The sequence below is a fragment of the Prionailurus viverrinus genome, chromosome C2 (assembly GCF_022837055.1).
Source record: "Prionailurus viverrinus isolate Anna chromosome C2, UM_Priviv_1.0, whole genome shotgun sequence".
In the NCBI taxonomy this organism is placed as follows: Eukaryota; Metazoa; Chordata; class Mammalia; order Carnivora; family Felidae; genus Prionailurus; species Prionailurus viverrinus.
In genome coordinates, this window is record NC_062569.1 from 152,835,838 (window position 1) to 152,852,745 (window position 16,908).

General features: G+C 42.8%; 1 protein-coding gene across 3 annotated transcripts in view; it reads right to left on the reverse strand.

Annotated features, from left to right (window-relative positions):
- The window catches only part of ERG (ETS transcription factor ERG), a 250,015-nt gene that overhangs the window by 111,282 nt on the left and 121,825 nt on the right, over positions 1–16,908 (reverse strand). The window lies entirely within an intron of this gene.

Here is a 16,908-nt window from a genome sequence, read left to right on the forward strand (position 1 = left end):
ATTTATTTAAAGGCCAAATAACGGAAATTATGGCAAATGGTTTCTGATGCGAGCAAGCCGGTCCCACTGTGACGAAAGTCAGCGCTGTGGGCCACAGACCCTCAGAGAGATCTTGACTCTGCGGAGATATCAGGTGAAGACCTCATTAAGGGTTTTAAAATCCAGGCTGTAAGTTCAGGGCCACACGTCTGTTTTCCACTCAAAGGAAGTACAGCTAATGTAAGCTTGAACATTCCTTAGAGGGTTTCGGGCCTTTAATTACTCATTTTCAGGAAACTACTTGTTCTCTGGAAGAAACAACATTTTGCTTTGAATCCAGCTACACGAAAGTTGGACCAGTAAAGAAGTGTGGTCTCCACACGGGGACCCTCAGAACCCAAGAGATGAAATCCTGAGTCATTCAGCAACTCTTGGTTCTAGAAGCGGACGGTCGGTGAATTGATTTCACTCGGACTTCAGGCCTGCCTATGGCAGAGCTCTAGAAACTAGCCTGGGTTTCTATATCTTTTGTTGTCTCCTGACTTAACCCCTTTGCATTAGGATAGAAGGAGGAGGGGCGCCTGGGTGGCGCAGTCGGTTAAGCGTCCGACTTCAGCCAGGTCACAATCTCGCGGTCCGGGAGTTCGAGCCCCGCGTCGGGCTCTGGGCTGATGGCTCAGAGCCTGGAGCCTGCTTCCGGTTCTGTGTCTCCCTCTCTCTCTGCCCCTCCCCGGTTCATGCTGTCTCTCTCTGTCTCAAAAATAAATAAACAAAAAAAAATTAAAAATAAATAAATAAATAAATAAAGAAGGAGGAGGGGCGGGGGGGGGCAGGGAGAAACAAACAAACGAAGAAACAAAGGAAAAAGAGAAAATTAAAGAAATCCTGTTCTGGATAAAAGTCAGAACCCACACGTTCTCACCGTCTACACTTTGAGGGGGTGTTGATTTCCCCTCTTTTCATCTCTGAACAATGAAGGAGATGGCAGGCCGATTAAAATTTTGTTTCCCCGAAAGTTTCAAAGCACTGAGTTGTTTTATCTGGGTCGCGTCCACAAGGATTCGGGAGTGCTGAGAAAAATGTTCTCTGCTCCGCCAGGGTTCCCTGCTTTTGCCCTCCTGAGAAGCATCGACTGTAAATGTTACCCACGGTACCCCAGTGAGCAGTGTTCCATCATGGGTTTCCCAAAGAGCAGCCTTAAACAGGATGGACACTTTGCTAACAAAAGAGCCTTGGGGGAACCTGCTGACTGGTCCTACCTCACTCTGGTCTCCTGGTTTCTAACCCAGCCCTCTCCGTGTCGTCCCCAAAGACCTAGGACACCTAATTCTTCATCAAGCCTCTGCTCTTAACTCCTTGGTTACTGCTTAGTTCAGATCAAGCAGGGGAATCTTTTAATTCTTTATGCAGGGAAAAATTTCCAACATGCAGAAACAAGTTAATGCAAAGGACTCCTGATATCTTTCGCCCACTTACTCCAAATGCTGGTAATTTTCATTTCCTTGGCTTTCTCTCTCTAAAATTTATGCATAATGCCTACGTGTGAATAGGCACAGATCTCCTTTATTCTTTAATTAATAAAAATGCTGTTTTATTAGAGACGAATTTGTTTGCTTGGATACTTACAGACAGAAAACCAGATGTTACTATTTGACCTATTTCCTGAAGATTCTATCCACAAGTTTCACTGTGTTGAATATTGAAGATGCGCACAAACATGGAGGTGATCTAGTAAAAAGCCAGTGTTCAGGTAGTGAGTTGTAATTCCTGTCACAAAGTTTTTTAAGGCAAATATTCCTCATTTCTAACAACAAGATGTTAGACTCATGCTGAGCATCTTCAAAGACAATAATTCAAAATAATTCAAAATAATTCAGTAATTCAAAAGACAATTGATACCTACAAGGGCATAATAGCATCCAAGCCTGGTACTCTCTGAATGTTTAAGGCAAAGTTGCTTTTTAACTTTGATTGGCTATTGAAAGCATTTGACATATCTATTAATGAGAATATAGTAGTTCAGGGGGGAGCCTGCGGGGCTCAGTCGTTTAAGCTGCCCAACTCCTGATTTCAGCTCGGGTCAGGATCTCGTGGTTTGTGGGTTCAAGCCTTGCATCAGGCTCTGTGCTGACAGTGCGGAGCCCAGTTCGAATTCCTCTCTCTCTCTCTCTCTCTCTCTCTCTCTCTCTCCTGTTCTCTGCCTCTCCCCTGCTCATGCTCCTCTCTCTCAAAATAAATAAATAAATAACTTAAAAAAAAAAAAAAAGAATATACTGGTGCAGAAACCATGTCCCAAATGTTAGTCCCTGGGGGAATCATCCAAAGATAATGCTATCATTTGATCCTCCCCTTTACCCCCACCCCAAGCCTACACCTACATTTGGCCTCAGCACCGGATTATTCAGCATCTTAAGGACTAGGCAGCTTCTAACCAGACAGCACCCCTCCTTGGGGAAAGCCACCCTTCAGGTAACCAGGCTGACCCACGTCAGGGCAATCTAGCAGAGAGAGACATAGCTCGGGGGGGGGGGGGGCATCTTGCCACGATCCTGCCAGGACAAGGTCCTTCTCCACTCTCCTTGGAACACAGTAAACACCACAATGGACCAGTATGGCCCCCCAGTGTCTGTGGACATCTGAGCCCATGAGTAAATTCTACATTTCCATTTTTACTTACCCATCATGGACCCATTCCCCATGAGGTTACCACAACCCTTTGTAAGCCTGTTCCTATCTTGTTCCAGAAAAAAGGAAATCATACAAAACTGACCATACGTTTACTGTAACAGTAAAAAGGGGCATTGTCATTTATTTGTCTTAAAACCACGTCTTCTCATTTTCTAAAGAGGCAACAAATTCTCATCCGTATTCTGTTATTAACTTCTCTATCTGAGATCGACAGAGGAAGGTCAGGAGTTGAAACACTTTGGATGAGGGTGGTATGGTTCTAAAAACGATGTATGGGCGCAGCAAAGAGATAATGAACCACAATTTTAATTGAAGACCCAACAGAAGGCTCGCTCATGAATGACTGATTAATCCTGGTATTAAACATCCACACACTGGAATGGTCATCAGCACTTAAAATACTGCAGGGAAATGATGTAACAGAGGAATGCCCAGTGATATGGAGAACTGTCATGATACTATGCCTGGGAAGTTAAAAATCAGGGTCCAAGAGACAGTTATGCCAGAGACCCATTTTGTTAAAAGGAAAAGAGGCAAGAGGGAACTACCAGGAGGCTCTAGGTACTTTGGTACTAATGGTGGATGGTCTTTCTTTTCTTATTTGTTTTTCCTCCGTCTCCTTCGGTTCATCTCGATTTCTGAACACTTAAATAGAAATTAAATTTGAATGTAGAAGTTATAGAAGTGACACGTAAGGTTCCATGTTTTTTTTATAAATGCCTGCGTAACACGCGGCACACAATATCTATACTTGTCAAGCCCCATGGGTGCGTACCAAAACGCATGTTCTTTGTTAAATGTCTACAGCAAGAAAAGAGGACCCCTGTTTGTAACTAGTAAAGAAACCCAGAAGATACTCATGTGTCTTGTCATGGTCAGCTATCCAACATCAACCCATCTAGTCAATATTAATAAAGAGGCTTTTCCACGCCAGGAGCTCTGGTCGGCACTAGGAAATAAAGCATGGCAAGGCTCTGTCCTGCCACTGGGTGTCCCAACATTCAGGAAGTCTGTGTTTGTCGACTTCAATTCCGCCCACATAAAACTGTGGAGCTTGGAACCAGCCCATGAGATGCAAACTTTTTAAGGGTAGAACAATAGGACCAAGTGCTCTATATTGTCCCTAAAATGACACATGAATCTTAAAATGTATACTGTTTGGATTATTCATGAACAGCCTGCAAGAAGGATGTCCCAGGGATTTTTGCCAAGGACATGCCTGAGATTACAGATAAGGATCAAGCATCTGGAGCTGCCCCCGCAGTGGAAAACTACATCACTCGGTGGAACTTTTCCGTCCACTGGAGGGTTTGCTTGAGAACACGCGCAGTGTAAGGCACTCTTAGCCAAGGTCGCTCATGACACACAGGTTGAGGACCGTTTTTCTATTCAAAGCTTACTGCGTGAGCACAGTTTCACTCCATTGAGTAAGACTGTGTGTGTGTGTGTGTGTGTGTGTGTGCATGTGATGCCCTCCAGCCACACATTAAGAAATAATCCAATTACAATTCAAATAACTATTGTTTCAACACCTTCTCTATGTGGTTAATATTATTCTTCAACATCTTGGTTGATTTGAACTCATCTAAACCGAGGAAATTGTTATCACATACTAAATCCTCAACTTCTCAACACCGACTTGCAATTTCCTTAATTTTGAAGCACGTGTCAGTTCAGCTCTATAGGCTCCAATGGAGCGACGATTTCAATGAACGCAATTTCATAAGCGTCACATGTATTCTCATGTTTTTTTAGCAACTTTGCTCTTAGCCAATTCCGTACGCCTCTAAAAACTCAGGAGTATTAAAATCAGTATTAGGGACCCTAAATATGTCAATGTAATACTCGGGGCTAAAGAGAAAAGAAATTCCTAGGAACATTTATTTTGACACAGTAATTTAAAGGAAATTTCCTGTTTCAATGATCGTGTTTCCACATATAATTTGTGAACCATTCTATGAGTTTTGAGGTCTTTTATCCATACAACTGGCATATATAAGCCTAGATGTTACAGCCTGCAGATAGCAGTGGTCACCATATAAGGCTTGGTCTGCCCACAGGGCATGGGTCTAGCACCCGTGCCACACAATTGGAGGCGACACAAAATCACATGGCCATCCCGCCTGGTGTTGTCCTGCTCCTCTGTCCCCTACTGAGATCTGGAGAATCATGTCCCAATTACTTCCTCAGCAGTCACCCCTGACCATCCTGAGAAGTCATCTTGAGCTGTTTAAATTAACTTAGATTTTGACCTAGTTAGACTGTCAATTTTTTTAAGTGTGTCAGTCTCATTTATAAGATACTATGTATCAGCATCTATTTTTGTCTTGACCATCCACATACATTATTTTGTCAAGAAAATACGCACTCTTTTAAGTTTTTTTTTTTAATTTATTTGGAGAGAGAGAGCACAAGCGGGTGAGGGGCAGAGAGAAGAAAAGACAGAAACTCAAGCAGGCTCTGCCATCAACGCAGAGCCCGATGTGGGGCTCGAACCCACAAACTGTGAGATCATGACCTGAGCAGAGATCAAGGGTTGGACGCTTCACCGACTATGCCGCCCAGGCGCCCCCATACCACTTTGTAAAGAAACATAGTAAATTGCACTATAATGTCACCCAGCTAATGGAAATTTACAGAGAAGCCTGCATTAGACAATTGCTCCCCGTTCTTTTACAGAATGTTTTGAGTCAGATTCAGAAGGCCTTTCTTTCTACAGCACTTTATATGGGCGTATGTATTTGCTGATCTATTTGCATCGCAAATGGAATCAGAAACGAAGCCAAGGAACAAAGTGTTTGCCATGAAGAGCGCATTTACGTTTGCGAGAGTGGATCTGGGCAACCTGCAGAAGTCACCAAGTTGCAGGCCGGCTCGTGGAGGCACGTGTGTGAAAGAGTGAGCGTTTGCCACGCCGCATCCTCCGCGCTGGACCCAGCCGGCCTCGTACTCTCTGCACCGTGCCCTGCACAACGCAGGTAAACACCCTCTTCATGGTATCCTTTCTCTGCAAAGCCGGAAGGAGGCCCTTTCCCTCTTGAGGGTACAGTGTGCAGTTCAGAGGGAGGCAGGCCAGCCTTCCAAAGGATGTGTTTACTCCGTTTAAATGCACTGAGTCGCACTGAAACTGTGACCCAGGCTAATTCACGGTTTCCATTTGATCTCAGTACAAACCTCAGCACATCGTTTGGGGGGAAACTACAGTATCTGGGGACAAACGGAAGTGACAATTCTAAATGTGTTGTCGATGACAGGCAGAAGGCAGGCTGGGGTTTGCCTGGTGGTCGCTTGGTGCATCCTGTATTTATGGGCACAAAAACAGTCCTGCAGCGAGAATTTTAGGAAGCAACCACCTATTGGCCAAAGACCTTCACTGCTTCGTTTATTTGCCAGCGACGGACCTGAGGTCTTGCAGGGACTTTTCCTTGGAACCGGCTGAACTGTTGTCACTAGAGGGTGCTAAACGTCCCTTTAAAGGGCCCTAAGGGTGTGACTAATTCCTCACTTTACGTTTTTTGCATTGACATCATGATCCTACATAGTCGTCTCCTTTTTATCCATTAACGTTAAAATCCACCTTTTCATAATGGAGAAAGCTTTTCAGAGAAGTTTACACTGGTCATTAGTGTAACATAAGGAAATCTACTTGGATAAGGAGCAAAGATAAATTATACAGATATGCACCTTAGACTAAAGCCACCGTTTTTTCTGGGTGAGATCTGACCATGGAAATCACAGAATTGTTGTACCCCACTCTCAGTGATCCCCAACCATAAAAACATTCTACTGCTCAGTAATTCCAAGTGGTTCAATATCTTCCTCATGCATGTTCCATCACATTAACAGGTCAGCATTGGGTGTTTGCTTTCTGCGGAGACAACACTGCCTTCGCGTCCGCACCTTGCCTAAACTCTGATATTCGAAGACCCCTTCCAGAAACAGACTGCGGGAAGGGTATGGATTATATCATAACATGTGGGAGATACCTTCTGATGCCATCATTTATTTATTTTTTTTAATTATAGTTTTGGGGCTATGTTTATAGAGCATCACTTATAAAAACAATACGCAATGTTAAAATATGTAAAAATACGTATGAAATAAAGTTACCTTTAAAACTGAATAAGGAAGTTTTCCTGAAAACAATCCTATTATGTGATTACACTGACTTCTAGGCCATCTAAATGCTAAACGCTTAAAGCAAAACACAGTGCCTTGGGAATATTTGCAAGAAATGTAAGTGACTTGCAACTTTTCTCTTTTCGTCCTCACTTGTGCTTTAAAATATCTATAGTTTTTTTTTCTCTCATTCTTCTCCCCCTTCCATTTTGGTTCATATACCAACGAAGGGAGAGGTCAGTGGGTGACAGTCGTTTGTCTGGTTCATGGCCATCTGAAGGTGGGGCTGCATGTGGGACAGGCTCCCACCGATCTCTGAAGAGGTGACAGAAAGTGTGGCTGGCGATGTATTTTCCTCTCGGTCTGCCAGGAGAGCAGAGGTTCATTTTCAATGTGCTCTACGGAAGGATAATTAAGGCAGTGTTTCGTCTGTTGGTCTGCGACTTTTAAAGGGAAACAAACTTCACCTTCGCACATAAATGGCACACGGTGGATGGGGCGAGGTGTGGAAAACTGTGACCGGGGGACCCCGTGCCCAGCCTCAGGCGACGCCACTCTAGACAAAGGCACTGGCAGGAGGGGCGCCTGGGTGGCTCAGTCAGTTAAGTGTCTGACTTTGGCTCAGGCCATGATCTCGCAGCTCGTGAGTTCGAGCCCCACGTCCGGCTCTGTGCTGTCAGCTCGGAGCCTGGAGCCTGCTTCGGATTCTGTGTCTCCCTCTCTCTCTGCCCCTCCCTTGCTCACACAGTCACTCTCTCTCTCTCTCTCTCTCAGAAATAAATAAACATTAAAAATATTTTTTAAGGCACTGACAGAAGAGTAGAGCAACCCCAGGCTCACAGAGCCTGCCCCCACACTATCGGCTCCCCCAGATGAACAGCTTAGGTGGAAACTGAAGGATGGGAGGGCAGAGCTGGCTTCTGGGTCACCAAGGGAGACGGTTGGAGACCACCTGGGCTGACACCCCTCAGGGAGCACGAGTCTAGTGAGTCCAGTCACAGGGGCCTTGGCTCCGGACGAGGAGGCCTCAGCCTGGCCTCAGCCTCAGTGAGTCAAGGAGTCACGGACTCCACCTGGGCCCGTTTTCCTTTGGCAAATCAACTGGTGACGTTGCAGGTTTGTTCGAGGGAGGAATTAGCACGTACTGAGTACCCTTCCGTGTGCCACCCTCCCCGTGCCCAAAGACTGAGGGCAGCAAACCCCCGGGGCCCCTGGTGCTCTGTCCTCATGCACAGGACACGTCCTCATGTCCTCCCGTGCTCGGCAACCATTTGCTGAATGAATGAATGAATGAATGAATGAATGAATGAATGAAGCACGTCAACAGAGCCCAGGAGCACCGGGGAAGGAGAGTACCGGCCATGCCCGTGGGCAGCCCAGGAGAGGCCCTCAAAAGCCCAGAGTCTGACTTGAACTTGGCCTTCATCTGGTTTTCCACTGCGTGCTGACCAATTCCTGAGAAGATCTGCATTCGAAATTAAGAGGGAAGCTGGCACTCAAGCTGTGAGCCACCCACGCCTCCCCCCACCACACGCGCACACGCACAATAGAACGACAGCGAGGAAGACACTGACTGATGCGGACAGAGACACAGAGAGGCTGGCTGCCCCACCACCGTGCCACCCCCACGTTTCCAGGCCACATGACCCGCGTAAGTTTAGAGGCGACTTTCTCCAGCAATTCCCCCAGATCAGGCCGTGTGGGGGAAGAAGGCAATTGGTCCCTCCGAGACCTTCCACCAACTCTGTGTGTGACGGGATTTCCCTCTCGGTAACTGAACTGACACCACCTGGCAGTGAGAAGATATTCCGTAAGAATAACGAACTACCAACCACGTAAACGAGTGACTGAAAGGAGACTCTGTCCTGTGTTTTGCCTGCCTCGTGATATCTTTACGGCACGTTTATTTCAAAATAAAATAACAGCTTTTGGCGCTACCCCAGCCCTTGCAATTTTCCGAAGTAACTCTGACTAAGGTTATTTCCAGCGACACTGATTCAGCACCTGGGTCGGTCCCACGTGCAATTGGTGAAAACCGTCAGAATGCCGGGTTCGTTGCATTTCTGGACACTTGCCGCGTCACCCACGGTGACTGAATCGCCAAGAGAGCCCAGCAAGATTCGCCATCACAGGTGCCCACCTTATAAGGTGACACTGACACTGCTCCCATCAAAAGGGGGGGCCCATGTGCCCACCCTTCGAAGCTGGGAAGACCTATCTCTACAGCGTTTAAGTTCAGCTCCTGCGCCCTCCAAGCTACCTAGAAAGATGGTGCAGCTTCCACCCGCTTTCCTTGGCAACAGCCACCCTCGCATCTTGACCGCCATACTGAGAGAGAGCCCAAGGCGCACGGAGAAGCCACGACGGAGACTCTGAGGGAAAAATGCCTGTCTCAGCCCAGTCAACCCTTGGAACCACGGAGAACAGAAGTGATAAAGTGGTCACTGTGATTTTTAAGCCACCGAGTTCCAGAGTGAATTCGTTCTAAAGCAAAAGGTGACAGCAACGCCCTCAGAAGTTTCCTTATTCAAACACGTTTTTGCAACCTTGTCACGCAGCCAATAATTCTTCTGTGATCGCTTGTCCATTCGTCAAACCCTTCCTGGCATCGACTCTATGCTCAGCCCCGTGTCAGGCACCGAAGACGTGCGAAGGAAGGGAAGCAGTCATCGGCCAAACACACACACACAAAGTACGTATCTGTTGGAGAGAAAACGTGCCAAAATTTCAACAGCATCTGACCTAAAAGACGTAAGAGGCGAACATCGCGAGTTCTTCCCTCCCTCTTCCCCCCACTTCCTCTCCGCTCATTACAGGTGCGTGTGCCTCGGGTCACCTGAGCCCCCCAGGGCAGGGACCCCTGGCTCCTGGCTGTGACCTCCCTCCTCGGTCCCCACCCCGTGCCTGCAGCCTGCTGGCCCTCCCCATTCCCACTTTCTGGAAGCATCTCTGCCCATCCACCACTTTCCCCAGGAGACATGGGAAAGCTTTAATTTCCCCTCTGTGACTTCCACAGGAACGGGGCTGGTAAATGAGAAGCAGAGGGAGAGGGTTCATTACCCCGAGTTACTAAAAAGAGAAGCGCCAGTGTTTGGAAGTTGGTGCTATTAGTCCCCTTGAAACATTAGCCGCTAGAAACCAGGGGCCCTGTCCCCCGTGCGGCGTCTCAGGCTTCCGGGATGCCACGGGGGTCTCCACTGGGTCAGTTGTGACAATGGGGAGAGCCATCTGGAAGACCGCGAGGTGGGGCCCGGCCAACCACCACCCCAGAGCAGAGGGGAGAGGCACAGGTACCCACGATGCGGCCCTGTTTCCCGGATCCGCGGCCCCGGGTGTTCCTCATCCCCAGAAAGAGCGTGAGAAAAACAGCAGTCCCCACGGAATGCTCTCCACACATCTGTGGGGCTTCTTTATAAAGAAGGTCAAGTTCTCTTACTTTCCAACTCACGTACTGAATTCCTGTGGATGAAGCAACTCTATTCTGAGCCCGGAGGGCCGGAGCACCCAAATCTCACCTCCCAGACTTGGAGATAATCTGCATCTGAGATATCTGATTCCAGGTGACTTCAAGCTCTTTCAAACTTTTCATCAGGAACGGAAGCCATTAGTGTGTCTCACACCGCTCCGTTTTATGGAATCCTTGCGCTGCGAGCTCTTTTTATTATTTTCTTAACAGCCAGAAAAAAAAAAAAAGAACTGGGAAAGTTCACAAAGAAATTTTTCAACTGCCAGGGGTGACCCCTAACCCAAGCCTTTGTGCCTAATCTGTAAAAGGGAGTGAGAAGTATTGCGTACCTTTGGAGTGGGGGCTCTGTGTCTTTAAGAGAACAGGGAAACCGCTAACAATGAGGCTACACATACCTTGTGCTTCTTTGTTAGTAACTGCAAACCAAAAACAGATGTGAAATGTCAGCGGCCACCTTGTACTGACCCATGGACGTTGAGGCTAATCCAGACCATTCTTAATAACTCAAAACCGCCACCCTTTAGCTTTCTAATTTTTTTCTCACTTACAAGTGCAAAAAAGAATTGACAGACACATTAAGGTCCATTTCCCTCTGAACACATACAGATTTTCTCCGATAAGAGCCGGGAGTAAGAGCTCTCCCCGCGAAATCGTGCAGCTGTGAACGGACTCTGTGCCCGCGTAGGTGTTCATCGCCTTCAACCAAACAACAGCTAGAAGGAGAGAATTTATGCTGAAAATCAGATATTCCGTTGTTACCTTTTCCCAGCAGCAGTAAGTGCAGAATTTCTTGAATTAGTAGACTGCTTGGAAGTAAAAAACCAGAGGTTTGGGGTATGAATCCAGCAATCCAAAAACGCTTCTCTAACATCAAAACCGTTTTAATTTCCAACCATCTTCCTGAATTCAAAAGTAATGAATGTAAGTGAAGAAGAAAAATCAATAGGTACAGGCATGATTCATAACCCCCCAAATGAAGAAATCAATCATTTCTGCACTAAATTTGAACATTCTATCAATAGTACGTCTATTTACTAAATCCAAGAGGAACTCCTTTAACATAAAATCAAAGACAAAATTGCTTCAGACATTGTATATTGTTTTTTGCCTGAAAGCAGACACAAGGTAGAATGAGTATTAGATGCAAGGCTAGACGTTGATTGATTTTTAACACCTATCAATACGGCAATTACACCGTCACGTGACACAGGACTTCCTGGTCTCACACTGAAATTGGATGGATGCAGAGTTATAGTTGCAAAATTATTAGACACAGTCACTTTACTGTATTTCACCACTGTAAGACCATGGATGGCACATATACAGCATGCCACCATCTAATGCATCACTTTCTAGAAAAGAAAAAAGAATTCTGCCAAACAAAATTAGTCATAACACTTTCTTAATCCAACAGCTGTAAGACACAGCCCAATTTTTGAAAATAACTATGTGCCTTACGGTAGATGTGGTGCAGTCTACTTATGAAAGAACCCATCATGAGAGCACTAAAATGTTATCTGTCATACACCAAAAATTAATACAATGTTATAAGATGTCAGCTATAACTTAATTAAAAAATTAAAAACCAGAATTTGGATAAAAGCAAGTCACTATCACAAGATTCTGCCATTTATAAACTGTCCAATAAATATTAAAAGAAATGCAAGGAAATCAATATAAGGAAGCCAAACCACAGTATTTGGGTCCTTATCCACATGAAAAAAATGAAAAATTTTTATTACGGCAGCACAGGTAAGAATGTGGAGGAAAGAACACTCCCATTCATGTATGTGTATTATGAATACAGATTAAGATCTAATCGGAAAATAATTTATCCTTTCACTCAGCAATTCCTATTCTTTTAGAATCCACCTTTTAGAAACACAATAAACAAAGACATGGGTGCAAGAATGTTCACTCTAACACTCTTTAGTAATAGTAAAAAATGAGAATAAGTTGGATACCTATCAATCAGAGACTAGATAAACATATTACACAGTATTAAGAAGAATGAGACAGATCTAAATTCACTGCATAGAAAATTTTTGCGGTACATTAAGTTCAAAACATTATCAGATGTGTGTTAGTATAGGCAGAGAAAACATTCTGAAGTATAAACCTCAGTTTACAAGTTGGGACCATGGCATAACAGCCTCTTTTCAAGTCAAACACTTGGGGAAAGTTGGACTATAACAAGTATGTGTTACTTTTATAATCAGAAACAAATTTTCAATTCATATCTTAATGTAGAAATATTAAAATGCCACAAATCTGTAATATATTAATAAAAACTTATTAGGCTACTGATTAGATTTTAAAGAATAAATAAATACAATAATACATACTGGTACAAAGAGGTGGAGTTTTGTTCATTTACTCAAGAAACATTTGTGCATCTATATTGTTAAATATAATGTTAGTAAAATAATGACTTGTTAATAAAAGTTGTTTGAGGAAAATGAAATTTTAGTTGGGTCCCACAGGATTAGCATGTGTTCAGACGGTGGGAAAAAAGTGGCAACATCTTTTAGGAAAAAAAAATTTTAACTTGGGTAAAGTATTTGATTCAACACAAAAGGAACAAATAAACTACAGGTTAAGATTATTTTGAAAAAATGTGTCAAAGTGAGGAAATATCTTGACATCTATAGACAGATACTTGGTAACTCATTTGAGCAACGAGGACTCACAAGAATAATTCAAAGGGCACTTGACATAAAATTCTTTTGATTAGAACACATTGTATGACATTGCATGAAGAGAAGCCTGTAGAAATTATATGTATCTTAAATCTAACTTAAGCCAGGTTTGGTTCTGAAAATAAAAAAGAGTAAATATGAAATAGATAAGACAATTATGTTACTGTTTCTGTGGCTAATACCTCATAGGAAAAAGGGAAAGGTATTAATCTTAAGAAGTTAGAAAAAAAAAGAAAAAAGGAGGAAAATAACAAAGATATGAATAAAATTAATAAAATAGAGAATGACCATACAATGGAAAAGATTAACAAGTCAAATCTTTGAAAAGATTAGTTATTTATAAGCCCTTGGTGAGTACTATTAAGGGAAAAACAGAGAAAGTAAAAATAACCAAAGTCAACAGTGAAAAAGGAGCCATTACTACAGATCCTATAGACATTAAAAGGATTATAAAAGAACATTATAAACAATTTCCTATCAATAAATGTGGAAGTTTAACTGAAACAAATAAAATCTTTGGAAAATATAATTTACCAAAACTTCCGAAGAAAAAAACACAAAATCTGAACTTCTATAACTATTAAAGTCACAGATTGATTAGATCATCTAAATCCTTCCTAAAAGAAAACCAAAAAGGAACATTCCAGGCCCAGACTTATTTAACAGCAAATTCTGACATACATTTAAGTAAGAATTAATGCTAGTCTTATACAAACTCTCCTAGGTAATAGAAAAAAGGAAAAGCTTGACTCAAGATGTGACTAAGACACTATGAGAAAAAAAAATTATAGGCTGACCTCACACATAAAAGCAGATGCAACATAAACTGAACAAAATCTCAGAAAACCAAATCCAACAGTATATGAAAGACAATAAATATATTATGGTCAAGCTGGGTGTATTCCAAGAATATACGGTTATTTCAATCAATGTAAATTATACATACATTGTAAGGAAGAAAAATCATATGATAATCTCAAATAAAAGAAGAAAACACATTTAATTAAATTTGATATCAATTCATAATAAAAATTCTTATTAGATTAGAAATAAAAGAGAACTTTGTCAGTCTCATAAATAGCATTTATGAAAGCTTACAGTAAGCCACCTACTTTAATGATGAAACACTGAAATTTATTCCTTTTAAGTTAGGAGAAAAGACAAAGAGGGTCACAATCACCACATCTGTCACAAATGGTCCTGGAGGTCCTAGTCAGTACATAAGTAAAAAATGAAATAAAATGCCAAGGAAAAAGTAGTTAAAACTTTAGCTATTTGCAGATAGTATCATTTTTTACCTAGAAAATCCAAGAGAATTTAGAAATGAATCATCAAAAATATCTTAAAAGATGGGAATAAATCTAGTACAAGAGGTGCAGGACCTTTATATAGAGAACTACAAAGTATTATCAAAGGAAGGATTAAATAAATGGATAAGTATACCATATTCATGGACTGAAAGACTTAATACTGTAAAGATGTCAATTCTCTTCAAACTGATCAACAGATACAATGTAGATCCAATCAAAATTGCAATAAGATATTTGGAGAACTTGACAAATTGATTCCAAAATTTATGTAGAAATGCAGAGGGTCAAAAATAGAATAGATGTTATTAAAAAAGAGTGAAGTAGGATAACTTGTTCTATCAAACATTATTAAAGGCGCAATAATTAGGTCCGAGTAGTATTCATGCAGGTATGACAAACAAAACAATGGGAGGGGCGCCTGGGTGGCGCAGTCGGTTAAGCGTCCGACTTCAGCCAGGTCACGATCTCGCGGTCTGTGAGTTCGAGCCCCGCGTCGGGCTCTGGGCTGATGGCTCAGAGCCTGGAGCCTGTTTCCGATTCTGTGTCTCCCTCTCTCTCTGCCCCTCCCCTGTTCATGCTCTGTCTCTCTCTGTCCCAAAAATAAATAAACGTTGAAAAAAAATTAAAAAAAAAAAAAAAGAAAACAATGGGAAAAAAAAGATAGCCCAGAGACAAATTTACACATATACGAACATGCTTACTTGTGACAAAGGTGGCATGCAGAGCAGCGAAGAAAGGAAGAAATCTCTAGAATATGGTGTTGGGAGAAATTGGATATCCATATGGAAAAAAAGCAACTTGACAACTAGCTCATACCATCAAAAACCAATCAGTCAAAAGTCAAAAACCAATTCCAGTCTAATTGTAAATATAAATGTGAGGCAAAACAATAAAGTTTCTAGAACATAATGTAAAGGATAGCTTCATGACTTTGGGATGGTGAAGATTTTATAAATAAGGCATAAAAACCACTAACTATAAGGGATGAGACTGATAAATTGAACTCCATTATAATTAAGAAAAAGTTAAGAAATTCTTTTCATCAGAAGACACTACTAAGGGAATAAAAAGCAGTCAATGGAGTGGAAGGTGTTATTTTTAACACATGTGACCTACTATTCATATCAAGAATACCTATAAATCAATAAGAAGATACACAACCCAAGGAAACACAGGGGAAAAAACTGAACAGGCATTCAAAAAAGAAGCTACCATGTGCCCACTGAATCTATGAAAAAGTCTTCCACCTCATTATTAACCCAGGAAATGCAACTTAAAACCACAATGAGGGGCGCCTGGGTGGCTCAGTCGGTTGAGCGTCCGACTTTGGTTCACGTCGTGATCTCACAGTTCGTGAGTTTGAGCCCCACGTTGGGCTCTGTGCTGACAGCATAGAGCCTGGAGCCTGCTTCGAATTCTGTGTCTCCCTCTCTCTCTGCTCCTCCCCCTCTCATTCTCTGTCTCTCCTTCAAAAAAAAATTTTTAAACATTAAAAAACATTTAAAAAAATAAAACCATAATGAGAAAACAGAGCATATACATCAGAACGTCTAAAACAAAGACCGACAACTTTTTGGCAAAGATATGGAGTATCTGCCTACTTTTCACCTGCAGCTGGGGTTTAGAGGATACCTTTATTTATGAGTCAAGGTTCTTCTAGAAAACACTATATTCAAAGAGGTAATTGAAGAGAGTTTAGTGGAAGAACTTACAAAGATGAGGGAAGAATTTAGTAAAAGCTAGAGGGTGATGAAGTCCTGAGGGTTAGCAAGAAGGGGAAGCCATCATGGTCCTCAGGCTCCCAATGCCAAGGAGAAGGTGGTTATCAACACCTGGAAACAGACGCAGATGAAGCTGTAATTACAGGACATGGTAAACGATAGGAGCTACGGTTTTCTCTAGAGGAAAACCGTCAGTGCCAACCTTTGGCCAAAGGGAGAAAGCTGGGGAAATAAATAATTGAACTCTGTCTGTCTCTCTTCCAACCCTGTGATTTCCTTCTGGTGTTTAAGCTGAACTCAGTGGAAGACAGAGGACCAGGCAGCCCATGTGATGCAGTTCAGAGATGTGAAACCCGGAGGCAAGGGTCAGGGCAGAGAAGGAGAAAGAGTGGACTGGAGAAGGAAACAGAGAAAATCCAGCACACACACACACACACACACACACACACACACACCGGAACATTCTCAGCAGTATTATCTGCCATAGCCAATGCTGGGAACATCTCTAAAGCCCTTCAGTAGTGGAATGAATCATAAAGTGTGGCACACTTATACATCGGGCACTCCACAGCAATGAAAATGAAGAAACTACCAGAAACCACTGCCACACACAACATTATGTATCAACCTCACAAACATAATGGTGAGGGAAAACCTGATAGAAAGGAATACACTGTACGATTACTACTGTATAAAGATCAAAACGGAGGCGAAGCTACGCTATAGTGACTAGATATGCACGTTTGGATGAGAAATCTACCAAAAACAGTGAAGAAGTGATGATCAAAAAAGGTAATTAAGATATTAAGGTAATATCTCCCTGAGAGGGAGGGAAGGAAGAGTAAGGATGGGGGAGGGGCACAAGGGTGGGTCTGTTCCTGTATTATGATGAATCACGCTGTACATTGATTTTCAGGTACTTTTCT